Source organism: Taudactylus pleione, unplaced genomic scaffold, assembly GCF_031769625.1.
Source record: "Taudactylus pleione unplaced genomic scaffold, aTauple2 ptg001183l, whole genome shotgun sequence".
Taxonomy (NCBI): domain Eukaryota; kingdom Metazoa; phylum Chordata; class Amphibia; order Anura; family Myobatrachidae; genus Taudactylus; species Taudactylus pleione.
In genome coordinates this window covers 1,230,468-1,254,900 of record NW_028285584.1, presented here as the reverse complement: position 1 = coordinate 1,254,900, position 24,433 = coordinate 1,230,468, and the positions used below count along the sequence as shown (strand labels likewise).

General features: G+C 46.0%; 1 pseudogene; it reads right to left on the bottom strand.

Moving 5' to 3' along the window:
• Nucleotides 1-22,788, bottom strand: part of LOC148453324 (hyaluronan synthase 3-like) — a 30,869-nt pseudogene extending 8,081 nt beyond the window's left edge.
• Nucleotides 22,789-24,433: the final 1,645 nt, after the last annotated feature.

Here is a 24,433-nt window from a genome sequence, read left to right as displayed (position 1 = left end):
CCTGGTCTACTGTACACTAGTCTAGTGCTACATGTCTGTGTATTCAGTCTTGTTATCACTCCTCACTTTACTACTCTCCCAGGCATGATACATCTCCCCCAGAATCTATCAAGTGTCAATATATACAGGCAATCCATGGCCAACACTTCTCCAAACACACTGGTCACCGCAATACCCAATTATGGGCCTGATTCAGAAGTGATGTCAGTGGGAGTGCTTTCGGTTCTGTTTGAGCCGAAAGCACTCAAGGGCTTGCGGCAACGAGACCCTACCACAAGGGTCTCGTCGCAAGCCCGATGGTCGCGATGGTATTGACCATCGCGACCATCTTCCTGGCCGCTCGATATATCTGTGGATTGTCACCCACAGCTATACGAGCGGCCAGGAGGCCGCTCTAAAAATCAAGAGGGGCGGCCCTGATTCAGAGAGAGCGCTCTGTCAGAGCGACCGGCTCTGAATCAGGGCCTATGTTCTGTACTTGTCATTAATGCCATTAGCTATATAGGTGCAGAAATACAGGCAGCCACTGAGATCTCCACAGTTGCTAAAATGCACCGACATATACAATATCTGACCAGGGACAAGGTGCATGAATCATCCTCCTTATCAGCAGTGATAGGGTCACTCAGCCTCCACTGATGGGTAATTAGTAATTAGATAGACAATGTCTAGATGGACCCCAGATGTTAGACAGTCAATAGGTCGACAGGTACAAAAGGTCGACGCGAAAATGGTCGACACAAAAATAGTCAACACATGATTATTATTTTTTTAGCCCTAATCTGCACTTTAACCCTAACCCTCCCTTCTAGTGCTTAACCCTAACCCTCCCTCCTGGTGCCTAAGCGTAACCGTCTTGGTAAGTGCCTAACCCTAACCGTGGGGGTAAGTGCCTAAGCATAAAAAAAAAAGAAAAAAAAATGCGAATCATTTTTTTGTGTCGACCATTTTCATGTCGACCATTTGTACCCGTCGACCTATTGACTGTCTAACATCTGGGGTCTATCTAGACATTGTCTAATTACTGTCTATCTACAGTCTGGAACCCTCCACTGACACATTGTATAAGAGAATTTATCCATTATGTCTAGCGTGATTGCTTTCTGGTGGAAGCCTCTCAGTGTGGCCTCAGTGATGGTGGAAGGGCTTTCATGGGGTAGAGACAACACCAGCTAGATTGGCATTGCCCAGGTTAGATCTGTACAATCTACTGCACTTGAATACTTGAATGGCAGCTGAACTGTTCCTAAACCTATATTACCCTATATATAAAAAGCATTATATACAAACACAATTTAGCGTGTCACTGGCCCTTTAAGGCATAAGTGGTGACATCAGAACCTGTAAGCAGTGTTATGTCATAAAGGGCATTGTCAGATGACAGTTAAGAACCCTGCTGGCTGGCATTCTGTACCACTGTCTGCCTGTAAGCCTACAGAGCAGCAGGGGTTTTTGTCAGTGAATTATTTACAATTTACCAGAGATATGAGAGAATTGGCCACGTATAGTCGTGGTTCTATCCCATCAAGGAGCCCAGCTTGTAACTCCTCGTTATTTTCATCCAGCCAGGACAGCTGCAGAACAAGTCCATATGCCACCATGAAGGGCACACATGGAGAGGAGAAACCTAGAAAGCCATAAAGCTTAGGTGAGGACCTCTATGACTATACAGAGAAGGCAGCAAATAGAATCTACGCCAGGCTGCTACCTAACTCAGCCTCCAAACAGTCGTCTAACGTGAGCCAGCAGGAACAGTGCTTTGTTGCACAAAGACACGGCATCAAAGCACAGCCATCTAGAGACTCTGCTGGTGATGACTGTAGTAGAGCAACACTGGGCAAACCACCAGCATGTCCTCTGCTCATTACTAAATTGCCGTTATTGCCACAGATGAATCCAAGAAAAACATTTGGACCAGTGTATAATGCTTCAGATGTGAAACTCTCCCATCTCCCTCCATCGAGGAGCCCAGCATGTAGCTCTGCATCAACAAGTCCATTTTCATCCAGGCCGGACAGCTGTACAAGTCCATATGCCACCATGAAGGACACACATGTAGAGGGGAAACATGTCTCACCTAGAAAGCCATATAGCCTAGGTGAGGACTTCTACGGCTATAAAAAGGCAGAAAATAGAATCTACGACAGGCTGTTACACAACTCAGCCCCCAAACAGCTGTCTAATGTGGTCTGGCAGGAACAGTGCCCTGCACAAAGACACGGCATCAAAGCACAGCCATCTAGAGACTCTGCCGATGACGACTGTAGCTGGGCAACCCTGGGCAAACTACCAGCGTTTCCACTGTTCATTACTAAATTGCCATTATTGCCATGGATGTTCCGGAGCACAAGATCTGAACCAGTTCCTGCCTTAAATCCTAAACCCTCCCGTCTCCAGGCGCTGAAGCCAAGAAAGACATCTGATGCTCCGGCTCCCAAACTGAAGACCAGAGGCGCCGTAGGGGGAAGGTTTCCTGTATCCCAGCACCTCCCAACACACCTGAATTAGGGCTGCTCTGTGGTTGAGGGAGTAGAAGTCCAATCAAGTCCTCCCGTATCCCACAGCTGAGTCTCATAAACACATCTGCTGTAGGTGCTTCCACACCCTAACTGAAGACCACCTGTATCCCACGGCTGAAGCCTAGTTCCTGCCACCAAAGTGACTGCTTCCCGTGTCGCACAGCTGCAGCAATTATCTGTTGCTAGAGACAATTATAAATAAAATTCTGTTTGAATCTATTATTTATGTTGTGTCATAATCTGCTGGGATAGGGCAGCTGTGAGAGGTCTGGGGGCTTTTACCCAGGTTCCAAAGCAGGGTGACATAAACTCCAGGGAAGGTGCAGTAATATCTCTGTGAGGAGAACGTCTTTATTTTCTGGGATTGGAACTTAGGAATGACTGGAAGGTTGGGTGGGTCGGTTATTTCCCTCCACCTCTGTTTTATTCCAGTATTATTGTGTTATTGCACCTGTACTGTATAAACAAGATCCTGTACCATATTTGTTATTGTGCCTGTACTGTATAAACAAGCACTTGTACCATATGTGTTATTGTACCTGTACTGTATAAACAAGCTCCTGTACCATATTTGTTAATGTACCTGTACTGTATAAACAAGCACTTGTACCATATGTGTTATTGTACCTGTACTGTATAAGTATAATGTACAGTGTGACATAAACTCCAGGGAAGGTGCAATAATATCTCTGTGAGGAGAACGTCTTTATTTTCTGGGCCTAGAATTTAGGAATGACTGAAAGGTTGGGTGGGTCGGTTATTTCCCTCCCCCTTCTTTGATTCCAATATTATTTTCTTAAAGTACCTGTACTGTATAAACAAACACATGTGTCACTAATATTGTGCCCAATATTCATTATAGTCTTATGTAGAGTATACTTCCCATGGTCTTTTAGAGCATGATTTTATTGTTTCCGGTGCACTACAACCCCCAGACGTGGAGAGAGCTTATCGCAGGTCTCCTGGGGTGAATGGAAGCCGGGCTCTCCCACATCTGTAGCTATATCACATAGACTGGCAACTACCACTCGTGTTCGGGTGCATTCAATCAGACCTTAAACACATTTCCGTTCTCTTGAAAGTGTCTCCAACTCTATTTTAATGGTGTAGCTTGAAAACATATATTTGGTCATTGGCTCATCTTTGTTGAGGGGACCCTACATTTAGGAAACTTTGTAGTCTGCTTGACTTTGTGATCTGGCCTCACAGACATGTAATGTAGGTCGCCAACCTTAATTGAGGTGTGAGCTACTTTAGAAAAATGAAACCTCCTCAAGAGCTACTAAAATTGTAGAAAAAAAAATCTGGCTAATAACCGAACAATTGAAGGTCATTTAATGAAAATGAAAAAAAATGTTTCATAGAAAATAACAATGCATCTAATTATTACGGTGATAAAAAAAATTAATTACAGGTGTAAAAAAAAAATTAATTACAGGCACATTTCAATGTTAATTACTGGCTCCTCGGAGGTACGTGTAGTAAAGGAGCAAAAGATATAGGCAGGGCTGGGTGGGAGTCAATCGCTCTGCCATAGCGTAGACGGTGTTGGTGGAACCATGTTATGCGATTGCTGTAGAGGCTGCGGAAATCACCGGACGTGCTTCCCTGTGGCTCCACCCATGGCATCGACACCACGGGTGAGCACACATCAGAGGTCACTTCCTCCTAGTTGACTCGGCAGTACTGCAGCTAGGTGAGCTACCAAAATGAAGACCGCAAGCTACCGGTTGGAGACCACTGGTTTAGGATACGTATTTAGAAGTTTATAGATACTTTCCTGACATCACCACCACCACGTGCTGAGCGAGCTCTTCCTATTCTGTGACTAGGACCCAGATCGAATCGACACGGGTTACCCGTTCACACTGTATAGCGAGCCAGGTTGAACACGTGTAAATATTGGCTGCTTTTGCATGTGGCCCACAAATGCAGGACAGCTTTATTGTTACACTGCAATTTAGTTTTTAATTTGGACAAAACTCTCCCAAATCTAATAGTGCATACACACGGTCAGATGAACGATTTGAAAGATTTTACAAACGATTTGAACGATTTCTGACTGCATTAAAATTAATGGAATCGTCCAAATCTGACTGTAAACACATCAGATGTCAGATATCGTTATCTGACAAGCGGGAACGCGCATCGTTCATCTGACAAACATGTCAGATATGTCAGATTTTCCTTCAGATATGAACGATTTTTAAAATCGTTATTGTACAGATCTGAAGGAAAATGTGACCGTGTGTATGCACCATTACTGACTCTGCACATGTTACACCTGTCCCACCTGCAGTGCAGCATGGTGTTACCAATGTGCACAGTCACTGCCTCTTTCTACATCAGGGTCCATAGGGTATCCACAGGATACCTTGGGGTATAGGTGATGACGTCAGGCATCAGGCACCATAGAGTTAAGTTTTCAGCCTCCCAGGATGCACTAGGGTCCCCCTCCTATGCCCCTCCCCCCGAGCCAAGGCAGCTCAGTTTCACTGGTGCTCGGCTCGGAGTTGGAGCACCTGTTTAGAGGGGGGCTAAGGATAGCCCCTGAAGTTATCTGCGCGGCAGCTGTGGCTGCCCATCTGGAAGTACAGCATGGACAGTCAGTACTGACGTCCATGCTGTCTTCCCTACACCCCGCGTGTACCAGAACGCCGGTACTGATCTGGGGATGCTGGTAAGCATCTGGGGTCACAGCTAGCGGTGACCCCAGATGTTTTGGACCATGGTCGGTTTGAAGGGGGCAGCAGGTAAGCAGCGGGGTCCCGCGGTGGGTCCCTGCTGATACATGGTCCAGAGTCCCCAGGCAGGGGGCTCCCTGGGGACTGGCTGCAGCGTGGAGCCAGGTAACCAACCTGCGCTTCCACTACCCCCCTGGGACAGCAGACCGCAGCTGAGCGGTAGCGCTGCGGCATCCCAGGGGTTAATTGCATGCCAGGGGAGCGCGCCTTCCCTGTACACAGCCGGCTCCTCCCCCGCTGCACACAGCCCTCTCTGCACCTGCCGATTGGCCCTGTGGCAGTGCATCTCCCCCATGCCGGCCTCCTCTCTGCTCCTCGGTGGCCATCTTTCAAGAAGCATGGTGAACGCTGCTGGAAGCTGCTGATCGGTGGCATCGCGGTCTGGGTCCCCCGGCATACCTCTCCTCCATTGAAACAGGTCTGTGTATGCAGCGCTGTGTCCTACCAGGCTCTGTGTCTGTGTAGTTGAGGATCAGCGCTGATAGTGCAGGGATTAATTTCTTTGCATTGTATGTGACTGCTGCTAGCACTGCAGCCTGTACTTTCACTTTCTACTGTCAGCCTTTTCACTGTCCCTGCTCTTCTTCTGCTAAAGCCCTTGCGTTGCGGTGATTGCAGGGTGGTTCTCCCACTATACTAACGAGTATCAGTGAAAGGGTCACATACTTACCATCATGTCTGAGAGTGAATTTCCTCTCCAGCTTATGTGTACTAAGTGCAATGTACCAATAGCGGAGGGGGAGGGTAACGCGGAGGGGCTATGTTGGCAGTGTTATTTATTGGCGCGGCCAATTACTGTCACGGCTCCGCTACAGGAAACGCCCAGCAGTTAGTGGTGTCGTCACCCATGCAGGGGTTCCCGAGACAACTTATGGTACCCCACAGTCTCCCTATTTCCCCTACCCAGGTCTCTCAGGAACCTGCGTGGCTTAATTCACTGACAAATTCGGTACAGCATTTGTCAGACGTGTTACAAGGGGAGTCTGTGTTGCGGCCACATAAGCGGCCTGTGGCGTCTCTGTCCGCTCCTTATGTGGTTGACGACCAATGATGGGGAGATTCTGGATCTATCTGACCAAGAACCTCTCCGTACTAAAGAGTCGGACGCTAAGTCCAAGGTTTCTATTCCTGGTCTTATTCGGGCAGTCCGCACAGCTTTAGTTATTGAGGATGATGATCCTCCGGTGTCCAAGTCCAAATATGCCTTTTTTAAGGATATTAAGGGTGACACTACAGTGTTTCCTCTTTTGGGTCAGTTAGTAGACCATTTAGAGGAGGCATGGAAACACCCTGGTAAACGCTATCAGCCTCAAAGACGCTTAGCGGTGGCTTCCCCTTTTGCGGACAATTATTTTTCTAAGTGGGAATCTCCTCCACAGGTGGATTCTCATGTGACATGCCTAGTTTGAAGTGCCACATTGCCCATGCCCTCCATATCCTCCTTGAAGGATGCTACGGAACGCAAGGTGGAGATCTGCCTAAAGTCCATTATTCCCTGGCGGGGGGGGGGCATCCAGACCGGCTATGGCCGTATGTTGGGTAGCCAGAGCTATGGAGCGCTGGGCTGATAGTTTGGAGGCGTCTTTGGATTCCGACTGTTCAGCTGAACAGGCCGAGTTGGTAGGTAATCTCCGGGATTCGGCCACTTACATCAATGAAGCGGCCTTGGATATCAGTACCCTCACATCTCGGATTTCTTCGGCAGCTGTTGCTGCTCGTCGCACCTTATGGTTGCGATCCTGGAAGGCGGACGCTGATTCCAAAAAGGGCTTGGAAGCTTTGCCTTTTAATGGAGAAGTCCTATTTGGTCCGGATCTGGACAAAATTGTGGCCACGCTGACGGCAGCCAAGTCTGCATGTCTCCCGTCTGCTGCGGTCCCTTCCAGTTCGGGTACGTCGTCCTTTCGGCCTTACAGGACTCAGGGTAGGCCTAAAGCACAGTCTTTTCCCCGACAGGCTGGACCCAAGAAATCGGCCAAGCCCAGGAAACAGGCCTGGAGTACCAGACGTCCGGCCCCTAAGTCTGATGACAAACCTGCAGGGATCCCAAAGTGGGAGGCCGCCTGCTGCAGTTCGCCCAGTGTTGGTCGGTAACCACGACATACAATTGGGTTCACGAGGTGGTTTCTCACGGGTATGCCCTCTCCTTTCGGCACAGGCCCCCATCCTGATTCTTCACCACGGGTCTTCCCTTAGACCGGAACAAAGCCATGGAACTGCGGAAGGTTTTGCACACTATGCTCCAGGCTGGAGTTATAGTGCCTGTTACATTCTCCCAGAGGGGCCAGGGTTTCTATTCCAATCTATTTTTTCTGCAGAAACCCAATGGGTCGTATCGTCCGATTCTCAACCTCAAAGCCCTCAACAAGTCCTTGCGGGTGCCACGGTTTCGGATGGAGACCCTATGGTCCATCATTCTGGCGCTGGAACCTGGGGATTACATGGTGTCGTTGGACATACAGGACGCTTACCTGCATGTCCCTATTCTTTTACACCATCAACAGTTCCTCAAGTTTGCAATCCGCAACGATCACTTTCAGTTCCGGGCGTTACCTTTTGGCCTGGCAACAGCACCACGAGTGTTCACCAAGGTTATGGCGGTCATGGTGGCTTTCCTGCGGCTGCAGGGAGTCCGCATGTTGCCGTACCTAGACGACCTTCTGTTGGTAGCAGGATCTCCAGAGCTCCTTCTACGCCATCTGGACCTGACGATTGCGGTACTGCAATGGCACGGCTGGTTAATAAACTGGCAAAAGTCCACCCTGATCCCGTCTCAGAGGATTCTGCACCTCGGAGCCTTATTGGACTCCAGATAGCAAAGGATCTTTGTGACGGGGGAAAAGATCTCTGCCTTACAGTTGAGGGTGCACAGTTGTCTGCAGAGTCGCCGTGTGTCCCCGCACTCTGCGATGAGGTTACTGGGCTCCAGATGGTGTCAGTATTCGACATGGTGGAATATGCCCAGTTTCACTCCAGACCTCTGCAGCAATTGATCCTGTCCAAATGGAAAGGACTGCCTCAGAGTCTAAAGTCCCAGACGATGGTGCTCACTCTGAAGGTTCGCCTGTCCCTAGCCTGGTGGTTGCAGACAACCCATCTCAACAAGGGTCGTCCATTTTGGATGGCGAACTGGGTCCTGTTGACAACGGACGCCAGCCTTTGGGGCTGGGGAGCAGTCACGGGTCCACACTTGTTCCAGGGCAGATGGACTCAGGCAGAAAAGGAGCTTCCAATAAACATCTTGGAACTCTGCACGGTTTTCAATGCTCTCCAGCAGGCACATCGGGTTCTCCAAGGTCACCCCATGCAGGTCCAGTCGGAGAACGCCACCACCGTAGCCTACATAAATCGGCAAGGAGGAACCCGAAGTCGGGCGGCACTCGTAGAGGTGTCCCGCATCCTGGTCTGGGCAGAGCGCAATCTCCCGGCCATATCAGAGGTATTCATCCTGGGGGTCCTCAACTGTGAGGCGGACTTTCTCAGTCGCCAGGACGTTCATCCGGGGGAGTGGTCTCTGCACCAGGACGTCTTTCAACTTCTGGTGGACAGGTGGGGTCTTCCAGAGATCGACCTCATGGTGTCACGGCTCAACAACAAGTTGCCGGTGTACGGGTCTCGAACAAGAGACGAAAAGGCGTCTCTGGTGGATGCTCTGTCTGTCCAGTGGACGTTCCGGTTTGCTTATCTCTTTCCTCCGTTTTCCCTTCTTCCACGGGTAATCCGGAAATTCAAATAGGAAGGAGGGATGCTCCTGTTGATAGCTCCCACGTGGCCTAGGCGGCACTGGTTCTCAGACCTTCAGGGTGGGTCTGTCCGTGGACTTTCCTCTGCGGTTGCCGCTACGACCGGACCTACTGTCACAGGGTCCTTGTCTTCACCCGGACCTGACTCGGCTGTCTTTTTTTTATAAATTCTTTATTTAAATTTTCAATGGAAAAAAAAGAAATATTTGCATTTCTAACAGATATACATACATAAAGTAATATTTGCTCTTACATTTACATTTTAAATTGTAACAATAATATGCAAAAACCGAAATAATCAAAACAAAAATCATAATAAAGACAAAAACAGAGGGGGAAGGAAAAGGCAAGGGAAGAAAGGGAAGGAAGAGTTAAGATGAGAAGATGTGCAAACGGGACAAGTATGAGAAACATACAAATTACTTCCTGTTATTGAAACAACTGCGTAGTAGCACAGCATCCACTCAAATCTTCTTATCGGTTAGTCTCGTAGGCAGCTAAAAATAATAAACTTTAGCTTGGAGTCTGAGGGATAAGTTCCTTATATGACTGAGAAAGTTTAAATTCTAACCAATTAAACCACCGGGTAGTAAAATCAGACTGTTTTTCTGGGGTAGAATAAAATATGTCATCCATGTACATATAAAAATCAAATTTTTGACACCAATCCCATATGGTGGGAGGACATTGGGAACGCCACCTAACCGGAAGTACAGCTCTCGCTGCATTATTCATATGTCTCAAAAGGGATTTTTTATATTGAGAAATAGGAATGTCCGAGTGGGATAGCAACCAGAAGCCTGGGCCAGTGGGAACAGAAAAACCAAGTATGTCTGATGCCAAAGCTATAACTGCCGCCCAAAATGGGGTAATCAAGTCACATTCCCACCAGATGTGAAATAACGATCCTTTATCCTTCTTACATCTCCAACAAAGAGCAGATACTCCTGGGAATACTTATGTAAAACATCTGGACAGCGGTACCACCTCGTCAATACTTTAAATTGTGTTTCCATAGTTTCTAAACTAGTAGAACAGGCATTAATGCATTGAAAAACTTTATCCCAATTTAATTGTATTTTCTTAGAGGCCATGTCTTTATCCCAAGCATCCTGGTATGTCGAAGTAGCCGGGAGAGAAGTGGATAGGAGAATTTGATAAATAACAGAAATAACGTGCTTAGGAGCGGTGTCAACCGTACATAATGAGTCAAAGGGAGTCAGAGCTCTCCCCATTTGAGCACACCCACCTAAAGAGGCCAAAAAAGAACGTATTTGCAGATAGAACCAATAATCTTGTTTATTTAACTGCAAATCGCTAGCTAAGGTGGTATAAGATTTAATTGCCCCCTCAGAGACCAATCCCCCCACTTAGTAACACCCAAGGCACTCCATTTGGCCGCTACATGACCTGAGGTTCCGGGTGTAAACCAAGGGTTGTGTATAAAGGGGGTAAGGGGGGAAATTAAAGAAGAGACACCAGTCCTCTCTCGCAGTTTCCACCACAACTTAAGAGTCGGTCCCACGGTAGGATGATCTGAACTGATAACCTTATTACACCACGGAATAACTGATAAATGTAAATTCGTAGAGGCAGATTCAATAGCAACCCATTGTTTCTCTTGCGAGTTACGAAACCAATCCACAATCCTATTAAGGACCGCGGCCTGGTAATATGCTGTAACCATCGGGAGTTGTCTATCGCCTTGCAATTAAATCTCGGTCTCCTACCATTCCATACAAAATCCCTCAAAACATTGTGAACTATTGAAAGAAAGCGGAGTGGTAAAGCTGTAGTTATGGTTTGAAATAAATACAACAATCTGGGAAGTACATTCATTTTTACCACATTCATTCTACCCAACCACGACAGTTTCTTTGGAAGCCATCTAGAAAAATCGGATCGAATCTTATTGAGAAGGGGGACATAATTTAAATCATATAAATTAGACAATTTGCAAGGTATTAATATCCCCAAATATTTCAACTGAGTGGGATGCCAAGTAAATGGAAATGAGGTCTGAAGAGCAGAAACAGTCTCCATTGAAGCGGTAATATTCAAAGCAGTGGACTTAGTATAATTTATTTTGAAATTTGATATCCTGCCGAATCTATCAAACTCCTCCATCAGGTTAGGGAGCGAGGTCACAGGATTCGTTATTACTGCCAACAGGTCGTCCGCAAATAGAGCAAGACAATGTTCCTGCGTACCAATCTGAAGGCCAGTAATATTAGGATTGCTCCTGATCGCCCTCGCCAATGCTTCCATACAAATTACAAAAAGTAAGGGCGAAAGTGGGCAACCCTGTCACGTGCCATTGGTAATATGTATGGTGTCCGACAAAACCCTGTATAGCGATATAATCTTTTGGAGAAAGACTTCACTCAAGCCCAATCGCCTCAGAACTGCCAACATAAAACACCAGTCTACCCGATCGAAGGCTTTTTCTGCGTCCGTGGAGAGAAGTACCATCGGTATCTTATTTGTGGTAGCATACTCTATCAAATTGATAACTTTAATAGTATTATCTTTAGCTTCTCTCCCCGTCACAAAGCCAACCTGGTCAGAATGAACTATGGTGGGTAACCACTGCTTGAGTCGGTTGGCTATAAGCTTAGCATGCAATTTTACATCTACATTAAGAAGAGAGATAGGCCTATAACTTTCGGGGAGACATGGATCTTTCCCTTCTTTAGGTATAACCGTGATATGAGCGCCCGGGGACTGGCCAGAGAAAGGGGTCTCAGCCGAGACACCATTACAGGCACGTAAAAGAAGGGGAAGCAACCGATCCTGGAAAGCCTTATAATAAGTAACTGGGAACCCATCAGGACCAGGGATTTTCCCACTTGGGGTCGCTTTAAGAGCATCTAGCAATTCTACCTCCGTAAAAGGGACATCTAAAGCCTGGAGCACCTCAGTAGAGAGAGCCGGAAACTGAATACCATCCAGATATCTCTGCATCTCCAACTCATGACGCAAACAGTCAGATGGGGATCGAGTTGAGGTCAAATTATAAAGATCCGAATAATATTTTTTAAATACATTCGCGATCTCCGAGTCAGAGGAGCAAAGAGTACCCGACGCATTTTTTAGTTTTTGGATATATGTGTGAGACCTCTGCTCCCGAAGTGCTCTCGCCAAAACCTTCCCTGGCTTATTCCCCCATTGATAATATTTATGGCGGCAACGCCTAAAGGCCTTCTTAGCTCCCTCATTCAATAGAGTATTAAGAGATTCTCTAGCTCTTTGTAGCTCTACATATACATCAGGAGCAAGAGATCCTTTATGTGACTCTTCAAGCTTTTTAATTTTGGTAAGTAAAGAGTCCCTGCGTTCCGTTTTTTGTTTTTTAATAAGTGATCTCAATTGTATACATCTGCCCCTGATGACACACTTATGGGCCTCCCATATCGAAACCGGGGAAACATTGTCAGTCACGTTGGACTTAATATTGATTAATGGCCTCTAGCAAATGAGCTCGGCAACTAGTGTCTCTAAGAAACTGTTCATTAAATGTCCAGCGCCAGTGACGATGCGATGGATGACTGCCTCTCAATCGCAAGGAAATAGGTGCGTGATCTGAACCCGTTATTTGGCCAATTGCCATATCTTCTATTAAATCTAAGTGGGAATGACCCATAAAAAAATAATCAATACGAGAATATGACTTATGTGGTGGAGAATAAAATGTATAATCTCTCTCGACAGGGTGCTGCAACCGCCAGGTATCCATTAGCTGAAATTCATGTAAGATCATTCTAAACTTAGAGACTCTTTGCGGGATGATCTGGGAGCACCAGAAGAGGTATCTAATTGGGGTTCAAGAACCCAATTAAAGTCACCCCCCACTATAAATATACCCTCTATATGATGTTCAATGGCTTCCAAAGATTCACGCAAAAAATGTGATTGGCCTGTATTAGGGAAGTATAAGTTAACAAAAGTGTACCGCTGTCCAGCCATCGTCACTTTAACAAGTAAACCCCTACCATCACCTATCAATACCTCTTGAGGATCAGATAAGTTCAAACCCTTGGAGAATAAGATGGCAACCCCTCTAGCCTTAGCGCCAGAATAATTATTAAAAAACCCAGAAGTGTAATGGCGGGAAAGTAAATTAGGGGCGGCATCTCTTTAAAAATGTGTCTCCTGCAGGAAAGCTACATCAACCTTGTCTACATGGAGTAAATGGAGGAGATTAGATCATTTCTCTGGAATGTTAAGACCTTTGACATTATTGGAAAACAATAACAAATTAGCCATAAGTAAAATAACGTTTACGGACCCATCGACGGGGCCCCTGATCCGTATTGGTTGTCTCACTTGTCCGAGACATGCACACCGACTTCTGAGGGGGAGGGGGGAGACATGGGTGCAGGAAAAAACATAGGGATAGGGGGACAGACAGAGACAAAGACATAAACAAATAAACAAATAACAGCACAATGTGAAAGCCCATATTACTGAGCAAACCTAGTAAACCTAGTAATAACACACATCTAACAAGTAAACATGTATAACTCTCTGCATAAGAAGCCGTGTGAGGCCTATACGGGGACACGGTCAACATATATACAGCAGAGAAAGGGGGAATTGAGGGTACTAGTGTCCATGACACCAAACCATAATCTCGTCCAAACTCAACATAAATCTCAAAATAAATCTCAATCAAAGATTTCTATCTAAAATATTCAGAATAATATAAGAAAATACACAGCAGTGGAAACAGTTCGAAAACTACAGCAATTAGATAAAATATTAAGGAAATAACCATATTAGAACATGGCTAAAGTATTTGGCACAACAACAAGTACTATAGAGCACATAGCTAACTAATGAGATGGTTTAACTCAAGTGGCTGCCGAATTATCTTCATCAGGGGAGTGACGCGACCCGTGCCTGGAAGATTTACTTTTCTGCCAAGCTTCTTTCTTAGCAATGGGAGCAACAGATGGTTCCACAGGGTCGCACCAGTTCGGAATAGATATTGTAGGAAGACCCAACGTCGAACAAAATTGCGGTATATCTTCATGATCTTTAAGGATACATAGAACTCCCTCATGAAACACGTGAACACTCAAAGGGAATCCCCAGCGGAACCTAATATTCTTTTTCCGCAATTCCTCAAGTAGTGGTCGGAGTATTCGCCTCTGGTGTAGCGTGTGCCAAGATAAGTCCTGGTATATTTGTATAGAATGTCCATTAAAGTCAATGTTGTCGACTAATCGAGCTTTTTTCAATATATCCTCCTTGGTCGTGTAATAGTGCAGACGACATATAATATCCCGTGGCTTTTCCGAAGGCATGCCTTTTGGGCGCAGTGCTCGATGTGCTCGGTCAAAGTGTATCTGAGAGTCTGGTGCCGCCTCCAACTCATTAAAGATTTTTGTCAGTACATCTACTAGACCTTGTTGTGGTATTTCCTCTGGAACCCCTCTAACTCTTAGATTGTTTCAGCGTCCCCTATTGTCAATGTCATCCAGTCGGCGCTGCATATCAATCAACGCTCTAGATTGGCGACGACAAACAGCATCCAGGTCAGCAATTTTATTGACAACCTCATCACGATGCTCTTCTAGTGATTCAACTCGTTCCACCACTTGTGTCAAGTCTGATTGGAAAGCCGCTAAATGGACCTTAACAGATTCCTGTAGACGTTGTTCCAACGATTGCAAATCTTGGATATCCTGTCGTGTCGGCAAGGAGCGCAAATGAGTTAAAATGTCACTGATTTCTGAATTCCTATTCTGAGTTGAGGGTGACAGGTGAGGAGAATGAAGTTCAGGAGTCTGACAACCCTCCGAGCTACCTGAAGCCATCGGGGAAGACCTGGTTGTAGTAGTGTCTGTTGTAAAGGAAGATGTGGCTACAAATAGAGTATGAAAAGCTGTGGTCTTAGTAGATTTAGCTGGAGTGGCAGAAGATTTTTTAGTAACGCTGCGTCTCCCCATAAGGTAATACTGTGTGATGCTTCAATTTAGATTAACTTTTATGGTCGGTATCATGATACAGGTTCCCCTCAACACAATGTGATCATGGTCTAGCGGGTATCCTCCTAATCAAGTAAGCCACATTCTGCCAGGCAGAGACACACCCCTTTCAAATTGGGGCATGAAGGTGTACAAGTATGCAGCCGATAAAATAAAATAATGGAGCCCAGGTAAAGTACAGTGTCGGCTGTAATAGTTGATCAGCTGAAAAGGGAATTTATAGAATAGAGATACCACGTACTGCCACACGAGGGAGCCAGAGCACTAAATAATCAGAGCTTTATAGTTAATAGTGATGAAGCAGTGCTTTAAAGTAGTGTATTTTCAATATCAGTGCACTGACAAGCCATCAGCACACAAAAAAAAAATGTCGCACAATACCTTGCAAATGTCTCTCAGGGTCTAGACAGCCGGGCCATGCGTAGATATCACTCTAATATCCTTTAACAGCGGCGTCCCCTACCTAAGGTCACAACTACAGCAAGGTGGGCCAGTCACAACCTGCAGAGGCAATACACCTCCCGGCTCTGCAACCTATGCCCCCTATACCGGAGATACAACCAGGTAGATGCTGTAAGAAGATCCTCCACGGGTAATAACAGGTGTTGGCGCTAACCCAGGTGTTGGACAGGGGATCAGCAGACCAAAATGGCGCCTTATCGCGGGTGCACGGGCCCCAGCATCAGCGGTGTGCCTGCGGCAGGAGGTGAGGCCACTGGGTCAGGGAGACTCTAGAGAGGGCTGTGTGAGTCATTCATCAGCGGCAGCTGCGTCCGGCGGCAACCCCCGGCAACTACTACAGCTAACCAGGAGCAGTGGAGCAGCCGCAAGCCATGTCTCCCCGCTCTGGACGAGTCCCACAGACTGCGCACAGCGGGAGTGTCGGCGGGCAGCCAGGACACCCAGTCCGCCTCAGGCAGCAGAAGATCACTTCCACGGCACCAGTCAGATATCCCGCCGCGCGTCAGCTTAGAAATAGAGGCCCCGGCTTCAGCTTCAGGGCCGACTTCTAGGCCTCAGCTTCCAGGAGGGCTCCTGATCCTTCCCCCGCTCTGAGAGCCTAGCCGCTGCCTCAGGTAAGGCAGTCAGGGTCTCCAGGCACAGTTTGCGCCCAAAATCAGTCCCACCAGAAAGGCTATGGGCCGTGTAATCCGGGACCCGGCAGGAGCTGTATCCAGATACGTCTGCCCATGGAGGTGTTTCTAATGGTTTTATATAATACTATATTTCTTTGGACCCCATTAGATCATATATCATATGTGGGAACATGTAATACAAGTTACTGTATGTTAGTGTGCTCTAAAGCTACATACACACGGTACGATCTGTACCACCAACGACTTGAAAGATATCTTTCAGTGAAGTCATCCTGCCACATCTCGGAACGGGCAAAGTTGACGATATCGTCTAGATTGGCCTGCATGTACGGACGATCATAGATATCGCTATCGTTCATGTGGGAGCGCACATCGTTGGTCGTTCACTGCATAAAAATTAATGATATATCGTTGAACAATATCGTTCATATCATTCATAGATATCGTACCGTGTGTCTGCACCTTAAGCAAAGCATGATATAAATTGCTTCATCGTTCTTACCTGCACATAGTCCACACTGTCCCCAAGGGCCCGGAACGCAGTATACATAACCTCTCGCTTCCCTCCCCACTTCTGCATGATACAGGAGTAATGGAACTTCTGCACCAGTTCCCGGACCCCTCTTTCACCCTGCTGGCCCCCCTCTGCCGTTTCATGGTAATTGTTGTCCCACAAGTAGCAGCATGTGCCTTCCGATCCCATCACCTCTCGGAAGATGTCCATCATGTATCTGTCTTCCTCCGAATTTCCGTCCACCACCATGACCACTCACAGGTGGGGGTAGGAGAGACGTCGGACTGACTGCAGACATTTTCTCAGGTACTCTGGGTCTCCCTGATAGGCTGCGATGCACAGCGCCACTGTGGACCTGCGTGTAGGGATTCTCCCACCTGTCCGCATTCGCCTGTGCTCCAGGAAAGCAAAGAGGCTCTGAGTGAGCAGGTGCAGGCCCAGGATGGCTCCGTACAGCCCGAAGGAGAGATGGTGATGGTCAGTGTGTATAAACTGGTATCCCGTCACATAGGCTGCGAGTATGCCCCCCAGGACCAGCAGAGCAAACAGGCTTGTGCCAAGGATCTTCAGAGCACTCTGCAGCCGTCCAGGCATCTGTGCCAAAAGAGATTGAGGCAGTGAGGAATGAGCATAGACAAACTCATATATAGAGATACCTGCAGCACCAAGTCAACACATGCAAGCCTCCCAGTCTACGTGCAGTGTCTGCCAGTACAGTACGCAATTACATTTGGTAATTGTTTTAATTATATATGCGATTCACTGTCTTCTTACATTGCAAGAGTTCACTTTAGAACAAAAGAGCAAAATATCCCTTAGCCAACAAATCGGATGCCCCCATATGCCCAAATATAGAATTGCTGACAGCAGCTCATTGACTCTGGATAATTAGGGCTCACTTACTGGTAAGTGAAAACCCAGTGGCTGAGATAAAGATTTCTTTCTTTTCTTAATGTAAACCTCAGTTCTCAGACGACTGATCTGCCGAGAACAATTGCAGCCGCCTACAGAAGCTAAATTGCCAGTTAGGCAGAGACCTGTTATCCCGCAGTTATGTCTCCAATCTTGTGTTATTACCAGGCGGTTTCGGTCACAATAACTTCAGACGTGTTCATTTACTGGGAGCACCGATTCCAAACGCTATGCAAGGTCAGAGCAATATATATAGGGCAGGGGTAGGCGGCACAGGGCGTGCTCCAGGGGTTGTGGAACTACAAGTCCCAGCCAGAGGCTGAAAGACATTTCTTGGACTTGTAGTTCCACAATTGTGATTCAGCCTGATCTCACGTAACCTCCCGCGATTTTCCCACCAACTTTTTTCTCGCCAAGACTGAAGGAGTTAAAGAAGAGGAGGAGGAAATGGGAACGCTACCTATTAATGACCATCCTGGGAAACAGAAGACATCAAACGGCTTTAATGCTGAGGGGCGGGGACAGCTGGTAATGACAGGTTACAGCTATGGGAGACTCCAGCTTGTCTTTAAATGAGACTTCTAAAGGAAGGATCATGGCTACAAAGCCTAAAGGTACTGAACCTGATGCCCCAGCTGTAAGCTCAGCCATGGGAGGCAGAACGTGGAGTCTCAGGTCTCCTTTATAAAGGGCTGTCCTGATTATAATTCCCCCTTATTATAACTGCTTCAGATCATTCTAAATTCATTTATTTTAATTGTGTATAATAATAAACTCTTATTTTTCATGTTCCATACACTTTACAAGTGTTTGACTTAATTTGGATTGGATTTTGTGTTTCCATCTGTGCTCTTCAGCGCTGTGTTTGTATAATTAGGACGTTATATGTATCAGAAAGTACTTGCAGTTGTGCGCACTCTCCGGGGTGTGATCACCTAAGAACCGGAATCATCCAAACAATAAAGCTGCATACACACACAACGATTTTTTGAATGATTATCGTTAAACAATATCGTTTAACGATAATCGTTTGAAAAAATTGTTCACTTTCTGAGTCGAACGATTATCGTTCATGCGCGTTCACGTTTGTAGTTTAGTCAGACTTGTTAACTGAATGATTTTCATTAAGGGAACATGCAAAAATCGTTGTGGTAGTTAAAAAAAATCGTTCATTACACTTTAAAAAATCTGACAGATAATCTGACAGAAAATCGTTCATAAAATCGCTGGTAACAAAATCGTTGAGTGTGTATTTAGCTTTAAGCTCCATACACACACAACGATATAGTAAATGAACGATTTAGTAAACGATTTTCGTTCATCTTTTCAAGGGAAAAATGAACGAAAATCGTTTACTAAAATCGTTCATTTACTAATTGTAGTGAACGATTTTTGCATATTCCCTTACTGAAAATCGTTGAGTTGGTCAGTCTGACTGAACTACAAATGTGAACGCGCATGAACGATAATCGTTCATCGTTTTAACTCAGAAAGTGAACGATTTTTTCAACGATTGAACGATATCGTTATCGATAATCGTTCAAAAATCATGTATGCATGCACGTTAAAGGGGCCTATACATTAGCAGATCTTTCTAAAAGACAAAAGATTATCCCTTGAAAATTTCGGTGGCTGCGGTGACAGATATCTGTCATGTACATGACAGATTTTTGCAAACGACGAACGATATTGCATGACATCATTCTGGGAGTGGATTTTTTTTAATGTTTCTATTCATTTTCATTAAAAAAATCGTTTGTCGTTTACCACGACAGATATTTCTAATATCTGTCAGCGATAAACGATAATTGACCAACATGTTGGAGAGACAAAAGACCAAATTTGTCGGCCGCGGGAATGCGCATTTTTATCGTTCAGAGCCTATCCATTAGCAGATAAATTGAACGATAAATCGTTCATCGTTCAAATTTATCTGCTAATGGATAGGCCTCTTAACTATTCAAAAATCCCTTTCTCAGAGGATCCACTTCATATGGAGTTCTTTAAACAGGGGAGGTATTTCCCACCTTTGTTACGGATATTCGCTCCCCCAGATAAATCTTTATTGTAATCCACTCTCTTTCCTCCGTATGGACATATAAACAAAAAGATAAGGACACCTTTTCTATGTGTATATACGCTAACTGGAGCGGGGTTTGGGGAAACCAATAAGGAGGGAGTTGATGGTATTTTAAGGAGAGATGACCACCAGAGGTATACACCTTGATAGAGGCCATAGGAGAGCCGAAACGTGTTGGTGGAGTCAGGAGAGAGGCAATCCAGGTTGAGATAGCAGGGAACTGTGGATTCTTTCACGGAACCAAAAGTACTCCAGTACCTATACCCGGGAGGTAGCTGGCACAACTTCAAACTCGTGAGTTAGCGTGTGTTACATCCATCAGCACCCCACTTAATCTGATACGCTGCTTCCTATGTCATTGTGGAGGTTATGTGGTGATGACTTTACTTAATATTTTGTAGCAATAACCAATACTTTACTATATATGATATCTCCTTGTTTATATGTCCATGAAGTGGATCCTCTGAGAAAGGGACTTTTGAATAGTTATTGTTTGGATGATTCCGGTTCTTAGGTGATCACACCCCGGAGACTGCGCACAATCGCCAGTACTTTCTGATACATATAACTGTTTGAGGTGTGAGACAACCTCAGTGTATTGGACGTCGCACTATTGTGTTGAAGCGCTGGTTGCTTTATATATTAGGAAGTGTTTATGGTCATTAGGCCTGATTCAGAGTGGTGCGCTATGCCGATTGTTTATACCGACTGTATCCAGAGAGCGGCCTTGTGTCTATATCCATGGTCAGCAATACATTCTAATGTTATAAAGATGTGGCCAGAGCTGGAACATGCATCAGGCAACCTGGGCTCTCGACGTTTTCATTTGTTTGGGTTAAATTATTGGGAGAAAGGGCTCAAAGCATTTCTTGTCTAATGTCCCACCAGGCTCTGGCCATGGCTGAAGGACACAGAAAGATAATGCAGTGTGCTTAGTAATACATGTAGAAGACAACATATTGAACTCATGTGAGTATTGAAAGCCACTTCATGGGCCCTAGACAGTTTTTTGCTTAGGGCCCTTTCTATACCCAGCCATGCATGATGGGACATATAAGGTTCTGTATAGAGTGTAGGCTTCAGTTATTTTTGACGCTCCATATGGTGTGTCCCAGACCTGTCCTGCCAACATGGTCTGATATTTCCACAAAGCCTGCAGAACCACAGAGAGCCGCAGTCGCCTCGTGGGAAGTAAAAACTGTATGTGTAAAATGAGATACAGATATGTCCACATACATCTTACTTCCGTGCGCATTAAGCAGCCCTTCTAGTGGCGCGACTCGGCAGCACCGAGCACAAGCAGCTTTTGTTGGTTAAAATGATATGCAGCATGCCTATATTCTGTGTGCGCCTGTATCTGCATGCCAAATGCTACGTTACAGTATCATAGCCGCTGACACTGTAACGTAGCATTTTGTATGCAGATACACCCGCAGCTGCACACAGAATTTAGGCATGCTGGGTATCATTTTAATCAGCAGAAGCTGCTTGTATGTGTTATTCGCGTCGCTTTGTGAATAAGACGCATTTTAAGGGAAAGTGTCACACATAAAGACGCAAGGCGCTACCGAGTCGCACATCTCCCACCTTATTGCGTAACGCAACTTGTAGCGCACGGAGCATAGATATATGTGGACACATCTGTAGTACTAATTCTTTTTTTTTACGGTCTCTGTTTCAGACCTGAGAGTCAACCAGCAGCCTCACAAGTGTCACTAACAATCACAGCCTTATCTCAGCTATTCATATTTTACCTGCATGTTTGTGAATGTCATCAGTAACAACAGTATTTATACAATGCAATGTGCATTTAACAGCTAATCACCAACAAGGGCTGTGCAAGCACCAGACCCGAGTCCTCCTGCAGGCACTGAACACCGGACCCTCTTTAAAAATCTCCTGTTAAGGCATTTTAAGTTTAAAAAAACACATTAGGCTTCTTTGTATAACTGCTGTGCGAGGTCTGGGGTTTTCCTCCCATGTAAGCTATTCTGTCCCTGCAATGCAGGCCTGATGCAATTATTTAAAATACTTTTAGAAAGTCTGGAACTAGGCCGTGCTGCAGTGCACACCCACTGAGCTCCACCTGTGCCATCTTTCCTTCCCAACAATGTTATTAGCCTGCCCACAGAGCTTGCACTCTACTGTTATGTCCTCACAGGCAGGAGCAGGATTTCTACAAAGGAAGATTCTAACTTGGCATCTCGCTAATACCTGCATTATACATAGTGATATTATACATAACATGCTGCTCTGGTTCGGTCTGCGAATTATGCTGCCATGCAGAAAGACGCCAGCGAGGAACGTGCACAGTGTCAGCAAAGCCATTAGTACAGCAAACAATATTCATATGTACACAAGGGGGTCTGGTCTACAAAGGGGAATCACCACAAAGCACCTGAAAAGTTGACTAAACTCTGTGGAGAGGCTATATGTATTGTATGGGTACATACTGTAGAACAGAGGCGCAACGCCCCAGTTGTTGTGGAACTAGAAGACCCAGCAAGGGAATGCTGGGACTTGTTGTTCCATAAGAGTTGAAGACCCATGAGTTCTATACCTTGGATCTGGGGGGCGTGAGCACAGAGATCTAGGAGAATAGATCTGTAACTGCAATGAATGAGGGGGAAGGGGTCTGACAAGCATTGCTCTGGTGACAAGGACATGAGGAAGGGGATTTACTATTCAATTAGCTGCATGATCATAGTCCTGCTGCCCAGTGACACAATGCAGAGAAGCAGCCACATGCATTTATACACTTACACAGAATGGTGCGTATCACTGCCTGCTTTACATTGCATATATATATATATATATATATATGTGTGTGTGTGTGTGTGTGTGTGAGGGGGAATGGGTGCATGGATTCTAATATATAGATATTTATCCCCCGGCTGCAATACTCTGATGCTGCACAATGTATCCATGTGTAAGAGGACACACACACACACATATATATGTACACCCAGTGTGGTCTCACCGTTCTGTAGCCCCCTCCGGATTATTGCACAGTCCCCTCACTTGCAGCTCTCAGCATCTTCTCTTCCTCGTCTCCTCAGGCAGCCTGTGCACTCCGTACTACTGAGCACGTTATCAATCCTCTGCTCTCCCCGGCATCCTGTCAGCACTACACCGTGCGTACTCTGCATCACTTTACACTGCACCCCTCTCAGTATCCTCATCTCTCCTACACTCACCTCACCTCCCTCCATCAGCAGGTTGCATTAACCTCTAACTCCCCTCCCCCTAGCCCACCACCGTCTACAAATCAGCCTCAGTCACAGTGACACCCCCCCACACACACACGTTATACACCCCACCTTATCACCAGGCACCTCCTCTTATGCCCCAGTGAGGGGTCTCCCATGTGCTGTAGTTGCACCGTGACCTGCAGCACTATCAATGCCAATGAATGAAACCATTCTGCAGAGACTTGCCCGACTCAGCCATTGGATGCTGGTAATGGTTAGTTTGCTGCTATTTAGTTGTTCAAATTCACATAAAATGTATATTTAGACCCAGGAGCCACCAACAGCTGTCACTATAAGGAATTTGGCAGCAGGTGTTTTTAGGACTGGTGGTCTTTCAGTGCAGCAGGGAATTATAATGGGACAACTGCACCAGCAAGAGGCTGATTTACAGCAGGCAAAGGGTGGTCCCCTCCTGCACTAGTGACACTGGACAGTACACGGACAGTAAGAGCCTGGGACAGTGTGAGACTTATTAAGGCCCTTTATGAAGACTGCAGAGTTCCTGCTTAGACACTAAAATCACATCTAGGAGTTTATAGCTATTTTTAAAAATATATATGTTATTGCCCATGTACATGTTTCCGTAACTCCTACATTATGAGGCCAATTCTGAATTGGAGGAAGGATCCAATGCAGGCAGATAAATGCATACCACGCACAGAAAGAAATCAGCGCAGGTGCTGTACAAGGCGCACAGACATGGACGAAGTTTGCAAGTGCGTACGGATTGATACGCCCATCAACAAAGCATTCTTTCTGTCCAATGGGATTTTCTGGGTGGTGGATGAGCAGCGACTATGCGGACGCACGGAAGTAATTTGTCTCATGGGAAAGTAAGGGGGCGTGTAAGCCGGTTTCTGTGTGCGGACGCAGTTGGGGTCCGGCTTATGTGTGTGGACGCAGGTGGGGTCCGGCTCATGTGTGTGGACGCAGGTGGGGCGCCTGTTTCTGGTGGATCTTTTGCACCCAGCACGATATTAATAATGGCGGCTGCGGCCGGTAAAACAGTGGGCGAGATGGACTTCCGCATGCAGATGCGCGGATGTTCGGTATACACGGGCGCATTCTCGCATAAGATAGTAAGATGGCTGCTGCTGCCATATGGAAAAGCGTCTATTATGTATTCTAGCACAGTTCTATCCGGGATGAATTCATCAATGAATGAAACTCATCAAGGTAACATACCCTTGTTTTTTAAACTTTTACTGGGAACAATCTAAAAGAGAGATAAAAATGTTTTCTATCAGCATAATATAATAAATATAAAGATTTAATAAATATAAGAAATTATCAGATTAGTTAAAAAGTTTAGGTGATAGTTAAAAGAACACCCAGGTGCCACTACAAACGTATCAAACATCATATAGCATAAAACTCCTGATGACACTGTTAAAGGAGTAGGACAGAAATGGGCTGGTTAAAAATGGAGATGCCCTCAAAGAAACCACTTCAAATCAAAGTTCTGATTTAGGGGGTCATTCAGACCCGCTCGCGAGCGACAGGACGCTCGCAAGGGGTCGATGTTCCCCCACTGCGCATGCGCACGACGGAGGGAGCTCCGTCGTGCGCATGCGTGAGAC